Source organism: Erpetoichthys calabaricus, chromosome 18, assembly GCF_900747795.2.
Source record: "Erpetoichthys calabaricus chromosome 18, fErpCal1.3, whole genome shotgun sequence".
NCBI classification, from domain to species: Eukaryota; Metazoa; Chordata; class Cladistia; order Polypteriformes; family Polypteridae; genus Erpetoichthys; species Erpetoichthys calabaricus.
In genome coordinates, this window is record NC_041411.2 from 4,005,657 (window position 1) to 4,018,754 (window position 13,098).

The window sequence follows — 13,098 nt, forward strand, 5'->3', positions numbered from 1 at the left end:
CCAAAAATAATGAACACATACCTAAACAGAAACTTCTTCCTTGTTATACTAATAAGAAATATATAATGTATGAAGAATTTAGTCCAAATATCAAACAAATGTGCTTTTATTCAAGAATATAACTAAAGTAAAAAAACATTCAATTTACATGTTGTGGTCAATGAGTTAAAAACCCAAGCCCAAATGTCAATCAACAGAAAGTTGGTATGTATTCTGGGATGGTGCAGAGGTAAGAACTACTGCCTTATAACTAAAAGGTTCCAGGTTAGAGCCTGGGCGTTGCGCGTTTTGAGTAGTGAGCTACTATTACTACTATAATACAATCATCTTCTTCTTTCGGCTGCTCCCGTTAGGGGTTGCCATAGCGGATCATCCAAAATTGTTGTCTGCATATTGATTTGGCAAAACTTTACACCGGATGCCCTTCCTGATATAACCCTCCCCATTGATCCAGGCTTGGGCCCGGCACGAAGAAACACGCTGGTTTGTGCAGTCCCTGTGGGTGGGTTTACTATAATACAATTAAAAAAAAACAAAAACATACGAGTCTAACACCCGGTATAAATTTTGGCTACTTGTAAAACAGTTCCTACCTCTGCACCATCCAAGAATACATATCAACTTTCTGTCAACTAGCATTTGAGCTTGAGTTTTTAACTCCTTGACATCAACATGTAAATTGAATTATTTTTTTTTAAACTGGTTATATTCTTGAATAAAAGCACACATTTAGTATTTAGACTAAAGTCTTCACACATTATACAGTTCACGTCATTATTAGTATAACATTGAAAGTTTTTACTTTAGGTATGTGTTCAGCATTTCTTACCTCGCATTTCCTGTCATCCTACACTTGCACAGATTGTTGTAGACATGGAACACACATGAAATGTATGTACAGTACACCCCCAAAATTTGTGGGGGTTACGTTCCTAAAGCACCCGCGAATTGTGAAAAACCGCGAATTTTGGATGTGGTTAAAAAAAAAAAAAAAAAAAATTTCCTATTTTTATAGTTTAAAGTGGTGTGGGGGCATATTTAGGGTTTAATTTCAAACTCGGCTTAATACTTTTACCTTTTTTTTTTTTTTTTTTTTTTTTTTTAGGTAATCTGTATACAGTAATCCCTCGCTGTATCGTGCTTCGCCTTTCGCAGCTTCACTCCATCGCGGATTTTATATGTAAGCATAGCCAGGCCTGGAGATGGGGCTCGATGGCGAGCGCCGGGTGGCCAGGCCTGCACCCATGGGTCTCGGCCGGGCACAGCCCGAAGAGGCAACGTGGGTCCCCCTTCCCATGGGCTCACCACCTATGGGAGGGGCCAAGGAGGTCGGGTGCAGTGTGAGTTGGGTGGTGGCCGAAGGCGGGGACCTTGGCGGTCCGATCCTCGGCTACAGAAGCTGGCTCTTGGGACATGGAATGTCACCTCTCTGAAGGGGAAGGAGCCTGAGCTAGTGCGCGAAGTTGAGAGGTTCCGGCTAGATATAGTCGGGCTCACCTCGACGCACAGCTTGGACTCTGGAACCAATCTCCTTGAGAGGGGCTGGACTCTCTACCACTCTGGAGTTGCCCGCGGTGAGAGGCGCCGAGCGGGTGTGGATATACTTATTGCCCCCCGACAGTGGGGTTTACCCCGGTGGACGAGAGGGTAGCCTCCCTTCGCCTTCGGGTGGGGGGACGGGTCCTAACTGTTGTTTGTGCGTATGCACCGAACAGCAGTTCGGAGTACCCACCCTTTTTGGAGTCCCTGGAGGGGGTGCTAGAGGGCATACCTTCTGGGGACTCCCTCGTTCTGCTGGGAGACTTCAATGCTCACGTGGGCAATGACAGTGAGACCTGGAAGGGCGTGATTGGGAGGAATGGCCCCCCTGATCTGAACCCGAGCGGTGTTTTGTTATTGGACTTCTGTGCTCGTCACGGATTGTCCATAACGAACACCATGTTCAAGCATAGGGGTGTTCATATGTGCACTTGGCACCAGGACACCCTAGGCCTCAGTTCGATGATCGACTTTGTGGTCGCGTCGTCGGACTTGCGGCCACATGTCTTGGACACTCGGGTGAAGAGAGGGGCGGAGCTGTCAACTGATCACCACCTGGTGGTGAGTTGGCTTCGATGGTGGGGGAGGATGCCGGTCAGGCGTGGTAGGCCCAAACGTGTTGTGAGGGTCTGCTGGGAACGTCTGGCAGAGCCCCCTGTCAGAAGTAGCTTCAACTCCCACCTCCGGCAGAACTTCGACCACATCGCGAGGAAGGTGGGGGACATTGAGTCCGAATGGGCCATGTTCCGTGCCTCTATTGTTAAGGCAGCTGACCGGAGCTGTGGCCGTAAGGTGGTCGGTGCCTGTCGTGGCGGCAATCCCCCGAACCCGTTGGTGGACACCGGCGTTGAAGGATGCCGTCAAGCTGAAGAAGGAGTCCTACAGGACCCTTTTGTCCCTGTGGGACCCTGGAGGCAGCTAATAGGTACCGGCAGGCCAAGCGGAATGCGGCTTTGGTGGTTGCTGAGGCAAAAACTCTGGCGTGGGAGGAGTGTGGGGAGGCCATGGAGAACGACTTTCGGACGGCTTCGAGGAGATTCTGGTCCACCATCCGGCGTCTCAGGAAGGGGAAGCAGTGCAGTGTCAACACTGTATATGGTGGGATGGTGCGCTGCTGACCTCGACTCGGGACGTTGTGGGTCGGTGGAGGGAGTACTTCGACGACCTCCTCGATCCCATTAACATGCCTTCCAATGAGGAAGCAGAGCCTGGGGACTCAGGGGTGGGCTCCCCCATCTCTGGGACTGAGGTCACCGAGGTGGTCAAAAAACTCCTTGGTGGCAGGGCACCGGGGGTGGATGAGATACACCCGGAGTTCCTCAAGGCTCTGGATGTTGTAGGACTGTCTTGGTTGACACGCCTCTGCAACATCACATGGACATCAGGGACAATGCCTCTGGATTGGCAGACCGGGGTGGTGGTCCCCCTCTTTAAGAAGGGGGATCGGAGGGTGTGTTCCAACTACAGAGGGATCACACTCCTCAGCCTCCCTGGAAAAGTCTATTCAGGGGTCCTGGAGAGGAGGGTCCATCGGATAGTCGAGCCTCGGATTCAGGAGGAACAGTGTGGTTTTCGTCCTGGTCGCGGAACAGTGGACCAGCTCTATACCCTTAGCAGGGTCCTGGAGGGTGCATGGGGAGTTTGCCCAACCAGTCTACATGTGTTTTTGTGGACTTAGAAAAGGCATTCGACTGTGTCCCTCGGGGAATCCTGTGGGGGGTACTCCGAGAGTATGGGGTACCGGATTCCCCTGATAAGGGCTGTTCGGTCCCTGTACGATCGGTGCCAGAGGTTGGTCCGCATCGCTGGCAGTAAGTCGAACCCATTTCCAGTGAGAGTTGGACTCCGCCAGGGCTGCCCTTTGTCCACCGATTCTGTTCATAACTTTTATGGACAGAATTTTCTAGGCGCAGCCAGGGCGTTGAGGGGGTCCGGTTTGGTGGGCTCAGGATTGAGTCACTGCTTTTTGCAGATGATGTTGTCCTGTTTGCTTCATCAGGCCGTGATCTTCAGCTCTCTCTGGATCGGTTCGCAGCCGAGTGTGAAGCGGCTGGGATGAGAATCAGCACCTCCAAATCCGAGACCATGGTCCTCAGCCGGAAAAGGGTGGAGTGTCCTCTCAGGGTTGGTAGCGAGATCCTGCCCCAAGTGGAGGAGTTCAGGTATCTCGGGGTCTTGTTCACGAGTGAGGGAAGAATGGAGTGTGAGATCGACAGGCGGATCGGTGCGGCATCCGCAGTAATGCGGGCTCTGCATCGGTCTGTCGTGGTGAAAAAGGAGCTGAGCCGCAAGGCGAAGCTCTCAATTTACCAGTCGATCTAAGTTCCTACCCTCATCTATGGTCATGAACTATGGGTAGTGACTGAAAGAACGAGATCACGAATACAAGCGGCTGAAATGAGTTTCCTCCGCAGGGTGTCTGGGCTTTCCCTTAAAGAGGGTGAGAAGCTCAGTCATCCGGGAGTGGCTCAGAGTAGAGCCGCTGCTCCTCCGCATCGAGAGGAGTCAGATGAGGTGGCTCGGGCATCTGATCAGGATGCCTCCTGGACGCCTCCATGGTGAGGTGTTCCGGGCATGTCTAACCGGGAGGAGGTCCCGGGGAAGACCCAGGACACACTGGAGGGACTATGTCTCTCGGCTGGCCTGGGAACGCCTTGGGATTCTCCCGGAAGAGCTAGAAGAAGTGGCCGGAGAGAGGGAAGTCTGGGCATCTCTGCTCAAGCTGCTGCCCCCGCGACCCGACCTCGGATAAGCGGAAGACAATGGATGGATGGCATATTTAAATATATATCGCAGATTTTTTGCTGGTTTCTTTTAATTTCTGCTACATGCTTCCTCAGTTGGTTTGCCCAGTTGATTTCATACAAGGGACGCTATTGGCAGATGGCTGAGAAGCTACCCAGCTTACTTTTCTCTCTCTCTTGCGCTGACTATCTGTGATCCTGACGTAGGGGGTGTGAGCAGGGGGGCTGTTCGCACACCTAGACGATACGGACGCTCGTCTAAAAATGCTGAAAGATTATCTTCACGTTGCTATCTTTTGTGCAGCTGCTTCCTGAAACGACATGCTGCACGTATTGATTTTCTTTTGAAAAACAAACTCTGTCTCTCTCTCTCTCTCTGCTCCTGACGGAGGGGGTGTGAGCTGCCGCCTTCAACAGCTTTGTGCCGCGGTGCTTCGCATACTTAAAAGCCAAACAGCCCTATGAACTCCTTTGAAGAGGAAGATAGGTTTGCATTCTTTTAATTGTGAGATGGAACTGTCATCTGTGTCTTGTCATGGAGCACAGTTTAAACTTTTGAAAAAGAGACAAATGTTTGTTTGCAGTGTTTGAATAACGTTCCTGTCTCTCTACAACCCCCTGTGTTTCTGCGCAAATCTGTGACCCAAGCATGACAATATAAAATAACCATATAAACATATGGTTTCTACTTCGCGGATTTTCTTATTTCGCGGGTGGCTCTGGAATGCAACCCCCGCGATGGAGGAGGGATTACTGTACTGTACAGTACTGTACTGCTATGTCACCCGCAGTGCTAGAATATAAAATACCGACGTTACCGCTATATCTACTGTAATTCATGCAAGCACATTTTCATCGCCAGAAGCCTTAGAAGATGCAGGGCATTTCGGCGGCATCTTGGGGCTTTAACTCATCCCTGGACGCCGAATGCTTTTGTGCTGCTCTTTGCATGGAAAAAAAAAAGTGTTCCATTAAAGAGCATAACAATTACTGCAACACTGATCATTTTACACCCTGCCAAATAACTGTAAAAACTATTTAAAAAAAAAAAAACTACTGGAACAATATTTACAAGGTGCAACTGATGCCATTCAGTAAAACAACGAGCCAACTGCGTTTGAACTGGCAACACTCAAGCACACAGAAGTAAACACTGACGCTGGCAGGCTAGTCTAGTGCAGCGGCTCAATCCCAGGGCCAGTAAGGCTGCAGGCTGTCACACTTGGGTCACAGAATTGCACAGAAACACAGGAGACTGTAGAGACAGGAACTTTATTCAAATACTTCAAACAAACATGTCTCTTTCACAAGTAAAACGAGCTCAGTATGCAGTTAGCTCTGGATTAAAAGAATAGGCAAACATCCTAGGGGAGCACAACGGGAGCTGGACCCGCAACAGGGGCAGAGAGAAAAAGAAACAAAGCAATCAGCCAAAAAGAACAGGTGCTGTTCAGGCATTTTAGTATGCGTAGCATTGCGCAAGAAGCATATCACACGACAGAGAAGCCGCAAGTAATCGAGCAATGTGAAGGTAATCAGTGTTTTTTGAGGAGTGTCCGTGTCTTCTAGGGGTGCGTTCAGCCCCCTGCTCACAAGGGGCTGGCAGTGGTCATGAGCTGGCTGCTCAACAAATGTATGGCACTGACTGATCAGCTCCTGCATGTTTGCAAATGGCACTGGGAAACGACTATAGCCGGTTATGGAAGTTTAAGAGGAACAAAATGGAAAATATGAACACGCCGCTGGGGTTACATCACAGTCAATCGGCAACAAGGAGAAATGAATGCCGCTAAGATTCACACCGTCGAGAAGACGGCGATTTATTTATTTTTTATGGTGGAGATTCCAGGGACGCACCCAGCCTTGGACCGACCCACACGCACGATACCACCCCGTTCCCCTTAGGGCGATTACACATTAAATACATCAAAGCTCAAATAAAACAGAGTAAATCAGGAAAAACGGCAACGGATGAAATATAATGATGAAAATAGATAGTCCAGAGATCAGCACATTGAATGGGAATGTAAAGATAGTCCTACCGCTAGTTCCTGAAATGGTGAAGACAGGTGGACGGGTTCAGGAGCGCGCCTTTCTTTGCAGGATGGCCATGAATCCACTTAGTTCTCATGTACACAGGCAGACAATCCAGGACAAAATGAATAAGTACAGGTAACCCAACAGAAGGCAGAAAGACAGTAACTTGTAACACAAATTACAAAACTTTTTTTTGCTTTTGGGCATCGGCCCCCTTTTTAAAAGCCGCGCTGACATCCTTTGACCCCAACAGCCCCAACCCAATCAGAGCCACTCTTGGGAGCTGCAGTTTCAAATTATATTGGCTACTTTCACCATCCCAAGCTGTGTTTTCCTCAACAGTTGCTTCCTTGTCTCTCTACAGTGCAGTATTGATACAATAAAATCCATAAAAAAAGTGCGGAGGATATTTGCAGTTTCCACTAACAATTATTTGATAGGTTCTAAGGAAAAATCCGTGAATGACTGAGGCTGCGAACTCTGAACCACGACTTCGCGGAGGTCTACTGTATTCCAAATAACAATATACTGTATTATTAACCTTGTACAACTCCAGATAAACACACTTGAGCTCTGAGAATTTTGCGACTGATTTCAGTGCCGTCGGGGGGGTAGTGATGGAATAGCCGGCTGCTTGCGCTGATCGACATATGTGCAAAATAAAAGACGTTGATGAGGAGGTGCGAAGGAATTTAAGAGGGCTCAGGATTATGAGTTTGTTCATTGGCTTCAGGGATTCTAGCATTAATACGTTTTCCCCATTAACCATCCACGGTCATTTGCAGTTGCTGGTGTACAGGCTCGCCACACTACAACTGCACTGTTTTTAAACAACAAGCACTGTCACACACCCCTTACATCCATTACTTTATCCCCTTTTTAACAAGTGGAAATAAGAGTGAGAGCTTAAAAACCAACATGATTCTGCGAACACCCCTTACCATTTGCTTTTGTTTTGCTGTTGCCTTCCAGCATAGTATGAAGAAATAAGGAAAAACAGAGGGGATGCTGCACATATTAAAACTCTGTCTCTACTACAGTGATCCCTCGCTATATCGCGCTTCGCCTTTCGCGGCTTCACTCCATCGCGGATTTTATATGTAAGCATATTTAAATATATATCGCGGATTTTTTTGCTGGTTCGCGGATTTCTGCGGACAATGGGTCTTTTAATTTCTGGTACATGCTTCCTCAGTTGGTTTGCCCAGTTGATTTCATACAAGGGACGCTATTGGCAGATGGCTGAGAAGCTACCCAGCTTACTTTTCTCTTTCTCTTGCGTTGACTTTCTCTGATTCTGACGTAGGGGGATTGAGCAGGGGGGCTGTTCGCACACCTAGACGATACGGACGCTCGTCTAAAAATGCTGAAAGATTATCTTCACGTTGCTATCTTTTGTGCAGCTGCTTCCTGAAACGACATGCTGCACGGTGCTTCGCATACTTAAAAGCTCGAAGGGCACGTATTGATTTTTGACTGAAAAACAAACTGTCTCTCTCTCTCTCTCTCTCTCTCTCTGCTCCTGACGGAGGGGGTGTGAGCTGCCGCCTTCAACAGCTTTGTGCTGCGGTGCTTCGCATACTTAAAAGCCAAACAGCCCTATTGATTTGTTTGCTAGAGATTGTTTTCTCTATCTATGTGACATTCTGTGCTCCTGACAAGCACTCCTTTGAAGAGGAAGATATGTTTGCATTCTTTTAATTGTGAGACAGAACTGTCATCTCTGTCTTGTCATGGAGCACAGTTTAAACTTTTGAAAAAGAGACAAATGTTTGTTTGCAGTGTTTGAATAACGTTCCTGTCTCTCTACAACCTCCTGTGTTTCTGCGCAAATCTGTGACCCAAGCATGACAATATAAAAATAACCATATAAACATATGGTTTCTACTTCGCGGATTTTCTTATTTCGCGGGTGGCTCTGGAACGCAACCCCCGTGATGGAGGAGGGATTACTGTACATAAGAAGAAAAAAAATCTTGTGCAGCCTTGTAATGCTCTCATGATATGCTAAAAAAAAAAAAAGTTTCAGTTTTTGTAAATTTTATCATCCCTATTTTTCTGTGATTATGCTAACGTCAAATTGAATGTGCTTAAAGTTTGACATGGAATATATCCCGGGGGAAGGTACTGTACATCCAGGTAGTGGCTTAAAATGAGAGCATGACTACAAACGTAACACATTATGCACAGTGACTGCCTGAAAGTAATATGGAGAACTGCAGCAGCGCAGGGTGGTTGTGGCAGTTAATTTGATTAGATGATAGGGTACCTCTACCACATTGGTGTTGCAGGAATGCAAAACTGTAGTGCATCTAGAGTTGCATAATGAAGACTAGGGGGCTTTGCTCCCTGCTTGTTTCACTCGCCCACCCCCTTCCCCTAGGTGAAATGGAAGCCAATTACAAGCAGTACTCTACTTGTAATGATAATGTATCAAACAGTGGGAGTTTGGGGAAATAAGTGAAGATCCCTGAAAACAAGCCAGTATTCACAAGTATGCTATGAAAAGGTGCAGGTACAGTGAAGTGTTGAGTGTCACCATATGCTGACACACAGCTGGGGCTGGAGGTGTAGGTCCCTCACCAAAAATAAAGTGCCACTACTCAACGGTATGCAAAGAAAAGGTGCCGTAGCCATCTACTGCTGAGTACCGGGATGCTACAAGCACTGGATATTTCAAAATGCAAATTAAAGATTACGTTTGCTATTTTTCAAGTCAAAGTTATTTCTTAAACAAATTCTATATGCATTTGCCATGCAAAATTGTGTTCTAAAGTTGAACACTTACTAGAAATTTAAAAAAAAAAAAATCTTGCCCTCTTTGGTGCTTTACAATGGATGGTATGAGACATGGAGAAAACTTTAAACACTTACCAAGTGCATTCACTTTTTAAGGAAAGACGGTTATCGAGTATTGATCCGCACGTTCCATATATCCAATACGTTAGTCACAATAAAATGAATCTGGATGTAAGATTTTATTGACTATTCCAGGTATTTTTTTTCCCCACTGTAAGTTTTCTGTTAACTTGTAATTATTATCACGTAAATGTGGAAGCAAATCAAAACCCACCATGTGCAACAAAGTTTATTGATTTGGTCTGTTCGGAGGAACCGACATCTACCACCAACAGGGCTAAGGGCTGCCACACAGGAAGAACTAAGTGCTGATGTAAAATGCTGAACTTCATAATATTTTTTTTAAATGACCTGCATAAATTTTATAGTGAGTGTGTAATTATAATATATGGATCAACAACTGTTTTAGAGAAAAAAAAACAAAAAACTTGAGACCCTTATTTTTTTTAGCTTTTCGTCTGCCCCATACACTACAATGTAAAGCACCACAGTAGGCAAGATACATTATAGAAAGCAAATTACTTTAGAACACAATTTAGTATGGCATATCCACATATAGCCTATGTGTGAAGAAAAAACTTGGACTTGAAAAATACTGAAGTTATCCTTTAAAAAAAAAAAAATTAAAAAATGCATTTAAGATGAAAATAATTAATAGAAAATCTTTCAAGATATGTGAAATGCTTTTTAGGATACTTCCAAAAGATATCAAAGTATCTTAATGACACGCTGTACATTTTTGACATAGGAAACGCAACTCAAGATATCTTAAAAAATGGATGTAGGCATACCAGGAAATAAGACTGGAAGTGCCAGTGAGAGAAAAAATAAAATTTTTATATGAACTGAAAATGCACAGTATCTTGAATTGCATTTGAGAAATCAAAAAATTTATAACATGTCAATTCTAGATATACCTTGACTAGTATGCTTTGTAGTATAATTTTGGCTGGCTATACCTATTACTAATCTGACCTCTTTGATTAAAAAAAAATAGTAAATGGGAAGAGTCCCTTTTTTGTTTCCAGAGATCATCTGCATGTAAAAGAAAAATTAGTAAATGTACACGAGTGGCCTAAATTATGCTGTCTTTCATGCAAGTTAAAACAGAGACTTGATACTTCTTCTTTCAGCTGTTCCTGTTAGAGGTTGCCACAGTGGATCATCTTTTTCCATATCTTTCTGTCCTCATCATCTTGTTCTGTTACCCCCATCACCTGCATGTCCTCTCTCACCACATCCATAAACCTTTGCTTAGGCCTTCCTCTTTTCCTCTTCCCTGGCAGCTCTATCCTTAGTACCCTTCACTCTTTATACCCCTCATCTCTCCTCTGCACATGTCCAAACCAACGCAATCTCGCCTCTCTGACTTGGTCTCCCAACCGTCCAACTTGAGCTGACCCTCTAATGTCCTCATTTCTAATCCTATCCTATCCTATCCATCTTCGTCACACCCAATGCAAATCTTAACATCTTTAACTCCAGGTCTGTCTGCTGCTTTCTGGTCAGTGTCACCGTCTCCAACCCATATAACATAGCTGGTCTCACTACCGTCCTATAGACCTTCCCTTTCACTCTTGCTGATACCCGTCTGTCACAAATTACTCCTGACACTCTTCCACAATCCCCATTACTCTGTACTGTTGATCCCAAGTATTTAAACTCACCCACCTTCGCCAACTGTACTCCCTACATCCTCACCATTCCACTGACCTCCCTCTCATTCACACACATGTATTCTGTCTTGTCCCTACTGACCTTCATTCCTCTCCTCTCCAGAGCATATCTTCACCTCTCCAGGGTCTCCTCAACCTGCTCCCTACTCTCACTACAGATCACACTGTCATCAACAAACAGCATAGCCCACGGCGCCTCCTGTCTAATCTCGTCTGTCAACCTGTCCATCACCTTTGCAAATAAGAAAGGGCTCAGAGCTGATCCCTGATGTAATCCCATCTCCATCACTCCTACCGCAGACCTCACCACGGTCACACTTCCCTGGTACATATCCTGTACAACGTTTACATATTTCTCTGCCACTCCCGACTTCCTCATACAATACCACAGCTCCACTCAGTCACCCTGTCAGGTACTTTCTCCACATCCACAAAGACGCAATGCAACTCCTTCTGGCCTTCTCTAAACTTCTCCATCAACATCCTCAAAGCAAACATCACATCTGTGGTGCTCTTTCTTGACATGAAACCATCCTGCTGCTCACTACTAATCATCTCCCTTCTTAACTGAGCTTCCACTACTCTTTCCCATAACTTCATGCTGTGGCTCATCAATTTTATCCCCCTGTAGTTACTGAAGTCCTGCACATCCCCCTTATTCTTAAATATTGGCACCAATACACTTCTTCTCCATTCCTCAGGCATCCTCTCACTTTCCAAGATTCCATTAAACAATCTGGTTAAAAACTCCACTGCCATCTCTCCTAAACACCTCCATACTTTCACAGGTATGTCATCTGGACCAACAGCCTTTCCATTCTTCATCCTCTTCATCGCCGTCCTTACTTCCTCCGTGCTAATCCGTTGCACTTTCTGATTCACTATCTCCACATCATCCAACCTCTTCTCTCTCGTTCTCTTCATTCATCAGCCTCTCAAAGTACTCTTTCCATCTGCTCAACACACTCTCCTCGCTTGTGAGTACATTTCCATCTTTATCACCCTAACCTGCTGCACATTTTTCTCAGCTCGGCCCCTCGCTGTAGCCCACCGGTCCTTTACTCCCTCCTTAGGGTCCAATCTCTCATACAACTCATCATACGCCTTTTCTTTAGCCTTTGCCACCTCTCTCTTCTCCTTGTACTCTTGTCTACTTTCTGCAGCTCTCTGACTATCCCACTTCTTCTTTGCCATCCTCTTCCTCTGTATACTCTCCTGTATTTCCTCCTTCCAGATGTCACACCATGCACCCTTACTACATCTGCTGTAGTTGCCCAACTGTGTGGTGACTCTTCACTGCCACCCAGTGCCTGTCTCCCCTCCTCCCTACACTCACCCTTGGAGTCTTCCTTTTTCAACTGCCACCATTTGATCCTTGGCTCTGCCCTCACTCTCTTCCTCTTCTTGATCTCCAGCGTCATCCTACAGACCACCATCCTATGCTGCTTAACTACACTTTCCCCTGCCACCACCTTTGCGGTCTTCAATCTCCTCCAGATCAACTCTTCAGTATAGGAAGTAATCTACCTGTGGGCATCTTCCTCCATTCTTGTATGTCACCCTATGTTCCTCCCTCTTCTTAAAATACGTATTCACCACAGCCATGTCCATCCTTTTGGCAAAATCCACTATCCTCTGACCTTCTTCATTCCTATCCTTTACACCATACCTACCCATTACCTCCTCATCTCCACTGTTCCCTTCACCAACATGTCCACTGAAATCCGCTCCAATCACCACTTTCTGTCCCTTGGGTACACTGTTCATCACTTCATCCATCTCTCTCCAAAAATCTTCTTTTTCACCAATTGGACACCCAACTTGCGATGAATATGCACTAATAACATTCATCATCACACCGCCTGACACTCTTCTCACCTCCAGGACACTCTTGACATGCTGTTCCTTCAGAATAACTGCTACCCCATTTTTCCTCCCATCCACACCATGACAGAACAATTTGAATCCACCTGTCCTTACTACCCTTCCATTTATATCAACCTTCCTTCTCTCAACTTACCAGTCATTCTGCCAACATTCAAAGTTCCTACCCTCAGTTCCACTCTCTTTACTTTCCTCCAGACAGAGCCTTGATACTGAAGTAAGGAAATTAAGACAGACTAACTAACTAATCAAACTAACCTATTTTGGGGTTGGAGATTATGATGACTGTGCTGTTTAAATTCTTTAGTAACCACTGTGTACAGATGTTGCTTAATTTTCTACATTTTTTTCTCTTCTCA

The 13,098-nt window shown here is 45.7% G+C and overlaps 1 protein-coding gene and 1 long non-coding RNA gene across 3 annotated transcripts in view; one reads left to right on the top strand and one right to left on the bottom strand.

Moving 5' to 3' along the window:
• Positions 1 to 13,098, top strand: part of LOC114669260 (uncharacterized) — a 44,769-nt gene that overhangs the window by 31,548 nt on the left and 123 nt on the right. The window lies entirely within an intron of this gene.
• LOC114669258 (rasGAP-activating-like protein 1) overlaps positions 1 to 13,098 on the bottom strand; it is a 152,711-nt gene that overhangs the window by 27,198 nt on the left and 112,415 nt on the right. The gene's annotated exons all lie outside the window — the stretch shown is intronic.